The 7,500-nt window shown below is 48.2% G+C and overlaps 2 non-coding genes across 2 annotated transcripts; both read left to right on the forward strand.

The window, feature by feature from the left end:
* Positions 1–3,955: 3,955 nt before the first annotated feature.
* LOC124318966 lies at positions 3,956–6,250 on the forward strand. Its single transcript, XR_006912657.1, has one exon. It is a non-coding gene; the product is annotated as a small subunit ribosomal RNA (ribosomal RNA).
* A 936-nt stretch (positions 6,251–7,186) lies between these two features.
* On the forward strand, positions 7,187–7,339 carry LOC124318963. The gene has a single exon (XR_006912654.1). It is a non-coding gene; the product is annotated as a 5.8S ribosomal RNA (ribosomal RNA).
* The last annotated feature ends 161 nt before the right edge of the window (positions 7,340–7,500 follow it).

Genomic DNA, 7,500 nt, shown 5'->3' on the forward strand with positions numbered 1-7,500 from the left:
GGCTGAAAAAGAGAGAAAGAGCGAAAGAAAAAAAGTTGGAAAAAATTTCTAAGTCCTAAAATTTCCAAGACCGGTTTTTGGTGGAGACCGGTCGGCAGTTGAGCGGGCGGCCCGGCCTGAGCTCAGGTGAATGTCCGGCAAAATTTCGGAAATCAACTTTTTCGTACAGTTACTGCCCGGAACATCCACTACTTTCCTATATAGGGAAGAGGTTGTCGAAAATGAAAATTGAAAAAAATTTTCTAAGTCCGAAAAATTGAAAAATTTTTCTAAGTCCCGACGATGGATAGTGAAGCTATAGGCGGCACTGGGACGAGCAAAGACGGCTGAAAAAGAGAGAAAGAGCGAAAGAAAAAAAGTTGGAAAAAATTTCTAAGTCCTAAAATTTCCAAGACCGGTTTTTGGTGGTGACCGGTCGGCGGGTGTGATGGTAAGCCCCGCCTGAGCTCTGGTGAAAGCCCGGCAAAATTTCGGAAATCAACTTTTTCGTACAGTTACTGCCCGGAACATCCACTACTTTCCTATATAGGGAAGAGGTTGTCGAGAAAGAAAAAGTTGAAAAATTTTCTAAGTCCTAAAATTTCCAAGACCGGTTTTTGGTGGTGACCGGGCGGCAGTTGAGCGGGCGGCCCGGCCTGAGCTCAGGTGAATGTCCGGCAAAAATTCGGAAATCGACTTTTTCGTACAGTTACTGCCCGGAACATCCACTACTTTCCTATATAGGGAAGAGGTTGTCGAAAAAAAGAAAGTTGAAAAATTTTCTAAGTCCGAAAAATTGAAAAATTTTTCTAAGTCCCGACGACGTGGTAGTGACGTGGTTGGCGGGACTTGGACGTATAAAGGCCGATGAAAAAAAATGGAAATGGAAATGAAAATTTCTCGATTTCCGACGACGGTGTTTGGCAACGACTCTCTCGCCCGGCCACTGGTCGGCGCGAGAGAGGAGTGAGCGAGACCCGTCGATTCGAAAAGAGAAGCCGTCACACCGTCGAGGCGTGGCGGCTCTCAAGTGGGTTGGTCGGGCGTGTCGTGATGACTCGCGACCGTAAAAAATTCCCACTCAAATTCTCCCATTTCCGACGACGGTGTTTGGCAACGACTCTCTCGCCCGGCCTCTGGTCGGCGCGAGAGAGGAGTGAGCGAGACCCGTCGATTCGAAAAAAAGCCGTCACACCGTCGAGGCGTGGCGGCTCTCAAATGGGTTGGTCGGGCGTGTCGTGATGACTTGCGACCGTAAAAAATTCCCACTCGTCGAAAATTTTCTAAGTCCCAACTTTGAAAACGACGGTTCCTGAAAGTCGGCTGGCGGTTGGATGGGGCAATGTCCCCGTCCAATCGCTAAAAATGAGCCGGAAAACGGAGACATTATGCGGCGGAACATTAGTGGTTTTCCTTAGTATAGAAGAGGTCTCGATTCCTAAACTCGGAAAAATTTTCAGAGTCCCAAAAATTTTCGAAGTGTCGAATAGTTTGGTTTCTCGAATTGAAAATTTTTTTCAAATTTGCGACATTACGACAAGCAGCGATTGTAAAGCCCGGTCCAAATTTTTCAAACGAGTCTTACTTCTTGTTAGTCCGCCTGGCCGATACCAAAGAATGGCCGACCGTCGACTATCGGGCGAATAGACGGGTGAAAGAAATAAAGTCGAAGCCGGTGGTTGGATAGATATCGAAGGGAAGGCGAAAGAGGCGAAAAGGAAAGCGCGAAATTTCTTTAGTAGCTTCGACGCAAAAACTTTGGTATCGACGGGGAGCTTTGGGAAATGAAACGAAGACGCAGAATGGGAAGTTGTCCGGTTCGGCGTTAGTTGTAGTTTCATTTCCACCGTAGCTGAGCTCCTTTCCGCCCGCCACTTCACATGATTTTAGTTTCGATTCCGTTCGATCGCGCTTGCACTGTCTTTGTTTTTTTTTCACTGCTTGGATCGCGGCTTTGCTCTAACCAGTTTAGCCCCATGCGATCAAAAAGTCTTAAAAAAAAAAACCGTTGAACGGAGACGAACTCGATGAGCTGTCGGTGTGTGAAATATCATTCCTTCGGTAAAACCGTTTTCGAAATTTCCGATGGTCGGTATATGTAAAAATATATCCGAACCGCGATGTGGACGGGAATTCAAACGCCCGCTTCACCGATTGGTGCGACAGCTGAGAAGCTCGTCACTCGATCCAACGACTCTTGGTCGAAAAGTTCAGAAGAGGTGCGCGCGTCAAACATTTTTTTGGTTTCGGACGTTTCGTTTCTTCGGCACGTGTGGTTTGTCTGTGGCCGTCTGTGAGAGAAATCGGACGCTTGTTCTTTGTTATTTTACCGTAACAAGACAAGACGGGAAAGATTCTTTCTTCCAAACTTACGGCATCATAACCATCAGCGTTTACCGTCAGCGACGATACGGAAGAGAAAAGAAAATGGTGCGCGTCTTTTCACTTTTTGACACCGTATCAAAAAAAATTACCGTTCAGGCGGAAATGTGTGTGTGTGTGTGTGAGCCGAGAGATAAAAAATAAAAAAGCCACCAAACAGAACGCTTTCAAATTATTTCGTGCGGCGTGCGCATATTTCACATTTTGCCGTTTGACGGAAGCTCGTTGTGTGGAACACAGAAGTGGAGATGGACGGAGTTGAAGGGGGGCGAAGACGGCCCGGTCGGACAAAGTCAAGAGATTGAAATATACGAGAGAATTGGGTGGAAGTGATGGCAAATCTATAAAATTCAAAAATCGGATGAGATGCGAGGACCGCAAAATGTGGCGTCGACTCTGACTCTCTTTTACTACGAACTTCCCTTCGACGGAAGATATCGAGAGCTGAGCTGAGCGCCCGCTGAGTATGGCCGGCGTAATTACAAACGAGTTACGGTTGGAGCTATATCGATTGTACGTATCCCGAACGTTCATCGAACAAGCCAGATCAACTCGGCGCCCGGTAAGATGTACGCTCAGTTATGGCCATGACACACGAAGGGAGAATTCAAACGGCTGTGAGTGTACGGCCCGCCCGGAGTTGTGTGTAGGCAGTGACCTCTCAAGAAAAAACGTAAAAAAATTTTTTTTGACAGTCACCGGTCTGCGACAAGTAATCAGTACGAAACTTGGGTGCAATGCAAAAAACATTTTGAGAATCCTTGCTTGACAACAACGAATCTAACACGATAAAAAAACGATCCCCATCGGTGTACCGCTTGCTTTTCTCGCGCTTCGGCGCAGAATCGCTTATTCAGCTGCCCTTGGAATATGTTCGTTTCGTGCATACTTGATCTCGGTCATTCTTCGGTGAACTCTTAAAGAATTGCGCACTTTTATAGGGGTAGTCTGGTTGCTTGTCTCGACTTGAAATGATTTGTTTTTTTCCGCCCATGACTTTCTATACGATGCCTCTATGCTGGCCTCTGACCGCGGTTGTTCCGAGTTTTCTCTTTCTCTTCGAAAGTCTTTGCGGAAAATTCTGCCTCGTGTGACCGTTGAGCGGTGAGGTGTGTGTGTGTGTGTGTGTCGTGCGGGGTGATGCGAGAGTGTGCCTCGGCGGTGGAAAAATAAAAATAAAACTCTGAGCCCACAAAAATTTAAAAGATGTATGCTTGTCAGCTTAGTAAAGCAGGCTTGACTTATGAGCATACAGCACGCCACATATGACCGTCGAAAACCGTAATACGGGAAAAAAAGTTGATGAATATATCAAGACCGGTCGAATGAATCCGATTCACTTTGGGCTCATAGACCGTTGAATGGTCTTTGACTTTGGAAATTGAAATGAAAAAAATCCAACAAACGGATCGGATCGGTGTTTCTCTTCACTGGGACTCGCTGTGACACGCCAGGCGTTGCGATCAAAAATTTTAGTTTCCGAAGAAAAAGAAAAAAAACGAAAAACGTGTTGATTTGGTGTGTGTTTGGTGATGCGTGGGCGAAATAAAAACCCGCAACTCGCCGGATGCATATCAAACAAACATACACGAAATACCTGGTTGATCCTGCCAGTAGCATATGCTTGTCTCAAAGATTAAGCCATGCATGTCTAAGTACAAGCCGCTAGACGGCGAAACCGCGAATGGCTCAATAAATCAGTTATGGTTCCTTAGATCCACTCCATCCTACTTGGATAACTGTGGTAATTCTAGAGCTAATACATGCACTCGAGCCTCGACTGCGGGCTTTCGGGCTCGCAGAAGAGGTGCTTTTATTAGATCAAAACCAGTCGGGGCCGGGCTTTCGGGCTCGCGCACCGTACCAATTTTGGTGACTCTGGATAACTTCACGCCGATCGCACGGCCTTCGCGCCGGCGACGTATCTTTCAAATGTCTGCCTTATCAACTGTCGATGGTAGGTTACGCGCCTACCATGGTTGCAACGGGTAACGGGGAATCGGGGTTCGATTCCGGAGAGGGAGCCTGAGAAACGGCTACCACATCCAAGGAAGGCAGCAGGCGCGCAAATTACCCACTCCCGGCACGGGGAGGTAGTGACGAAAAATAACGATACGGGACTCTTCCGAGGCCCCGTGATTGGAATGAGTACACTTTAAATCCTTTAACGAGGAACCATTGGAGGGCAAGTCTGGTGCCAGCAGCCGCGGTAACTCCAGCTCCAATAGCGTATATTAAAGTTGTTGCGGTTAAAAAGCTCGTAGTCGGATGTCTGTCTTCGGCCGGGCGGCGCCGCTCTGAATCAAGGGTGTTGCGTTTCACGCTCTGGGAGCCCGGGTGTCAAAGCCCGACTCTCTTCACGGTCGGACAACATCGCCGGAGTGGTGGTCGGTGCGTCGTTGTTGTATCTGCGGCCAGAGTTGGAAAGTTCTTTCGGGTTCTTTTTTAAATTTTGGTCGTAGTTGACTCGATTCGCTCCACCCAGTCAATCGTTCGGGGTGCCCTTCACCGGGTGTCTCGGGCGGCCGGCAACGTTTACTTTGAACAAATTAGAGTGCTCAAAGCAGGTGTATCCCAACGCCTGAATATCGCAGCATGGAATGATGGAATAGGACCTCGGTCCGATTTTGCTGGTCTTTTACTTTTGGACCCGAGGTAATGGTCAATAGAGACGGACGGGGGCATTCGTACTGCGGCGACAGAGGTGAAATTCTTGGACCGCCGCAAGACGAACAACAGCGAAGGCATTTGCCAAGAATGTTTTCCTTGATCAAGAACGAAAGTTAGAGGTTCGAAGGCGATCAGATACCGCCCTAGTTCTAACCATAAACGATGCCAACCAGCAATCCGTCGGAGTTACTCCAATGACTCGACGGGCAGCTTCCGGGAAACCAAAGTCTTTGGGTTCCGGGGGAAGTATGGTTGCAAAGCTGAAACTTAAAGGAATTGACGGAAGGGCACCACCAGGAGTGGAGCCTGCGGCTTAATTTGACTCAACACGGGAAACCTCACCAGGCCCGGACACTGGAAGGATTGACAGATTGAGAGCTCTTTCTTGATTCGGTGGGTGGTGGTGCATGGCCGTTCTTAGTTGGTGGAGCGATTTGTCTGGTTAATTCCGATAACGAACGAGACTCTAGCCTGCTAAATAGGTGACGGGTTTTATCAATTGAAACCGAAGGGAGTACGGAGGCGTCGGGATCAGGTGGCGGCGATTCGGGTCTCGGTGGGACTGGTTCCTTTAGTGAGGCAATCTCTCGGCTTGGTTTCGTTGTGCTTTGTTCGTCGGGTGTACGGCCTTCACGGGTTGGTTGCCTGGCGGATGAGGTATGGCGGGGCTTTGTCGGGAATGTCTCGCGGGGGCTGGCTCTATTGTTATTCGGTCGTCGTCATCCCCGGCGATACCTTCTGCTCTCGCGTCCGTCACGCAGTCTTCTTAGAGGGACAAGCGGCGTCCAGCCGCGTGACAGTGAGCAATAACAGGTCTGTGATGCCCTTAGATGTCCTGGGCCGCACGCGCGCTACACTGAAGGAATCAGCGTGTTTCACTCTCCCTGTCCGAAAGGACCGGGTAACCGCTGAACCTCCTTCGTGGTTGGGATTGGGGACTGCAATGATCCCCATGAACCAGGAATCCCTAGTAGGCGCGGGTCACTAGCCCGCGTCGATTACGTCCCTGCCCTTTGTACACACCGCCCGTCGCTACTACCGATTGAATGATTTAGTGAGGCCTTCGGACGGGCTTGTCGGGGTGCCGTCGAGTGGGGAGCAATCTCTGCCCGTGCGGTGCCTACCAACGGCGAGACTGAAAGATGGTCGAACTTGATCCTTTAGAGGAAGTAAAAGTCGTAACAAGGTTTCCGTAGGTGAACCTGCGGAAGGATCATAAACGAACAAGACAAATGTTTTGCGCATATGGCTTTGGTTGAGCACGAAACAACTAAAAGTTGCAAAACAAAAAAAACCCCATCAAAAGTCTTTCGGCGTAAGACATCGTATGAACTATGTGTGGGTTGACGGAAGAAAATCATTTATTTTGAACGGGTATCAGGCGCTCTGATGCGCGGTGGTTTAAAGCGGATTCGCCTTTTCAAATTGATTTTTCTTTCCTCTCGGCTCAAAAAAAAACACAAAGTCTTTCGATTTGGTCTATGGCCGTGAGCAAATTCTTCCTGCTTCGATGGTGAATGTCTCTATAGATTCATTCGACCTTTAGCGGCGCTCACAGTGTTGACGTTAGTAGAGTGAAGAATACGATAGCCCGCCTGGGCCGCGAGTACCGAAGGAACAATAAAGGAGATTTTATAAAGTCTTAGTCCCTAAATCAAACACTTTGAAAAATAAAAACTCGGTGGATGGAGAGTCGGAAAAAAAAAAAAAAAACATCAAGATTTTGAACGGGTATCAGGCGCTCTGATGCGCGGTGGTTTAAAGCGGATACGCCCAATCGAAATTGTTTTTTTTTTGTTTCTCTCTTCGTCTTCGGGATTTTTTGATTCTCGGTGGGGGACGAAAGTGTGAGACTTTACTCTGGACGTTCTTTTCGGGCGTAGATACTCGTGGTTGCGTGCGTGTGCGTCGTATAGACTAACACTCCAAAGCCCGACACTATGCCGTTGAAAACCGAATGTTTTTTAAGCTTGCCCTTCGCCCTCTCGATGAAGTAGGAAGAATTCAAAATCACAATAACACACTAAACCCAAATTCTAGTACGAGTGTTTATCGGAACATTTTCTTTCTGGCTTTCTTTCTCCGCCCTCGCATTCATTTGCTTGGGCGGGTTGGAGAAAAAGAGAGAAGAAAACGAATATGTCGTTTTATATACGACCCTGAACGGTGGATCACTAGGCTCGTGGATCGATGAAGAGCGCAGCAAAGTGCGCTAATCCATGCGAACTGCAGAACACATGGAGCATCGAAATCTTGAACGTAAATGGCGGCCCAGCTTCTCGCTCGGGCCACATCTGACTGAGGGTCGGTCGAATGATGAACGAACAGAGATTTTTTCAGTCTTGGTTTTGCATGTTGGGTCGCGGCGAGATTTATTTTTCACCCGGCCTGACCGCATAAAAGCTCCCGAATCTCTAACGTCTGGGTGCCGCGCGACTTAAGTGTCCGCGATGCCTCAAATACAAAAAA

The sequence above is a fragment of the Daphnia pulicaria genome, unplaced genomic scaffold (genome assembly GCF_021234035.1).
Source record: "Daphnia pulicaria isolate SC F1-1A unplaced genomic scaffold, SC_F0-13Bv2 h1tg000094l, whole genome shotgun sequence".
Lineage (NCBI taxonomy): Eukaryota > Metazoa > Arthropoda > Branchiopoda > Diplostraca > Daphniidae > Daphnia > Daphnia pulicaria.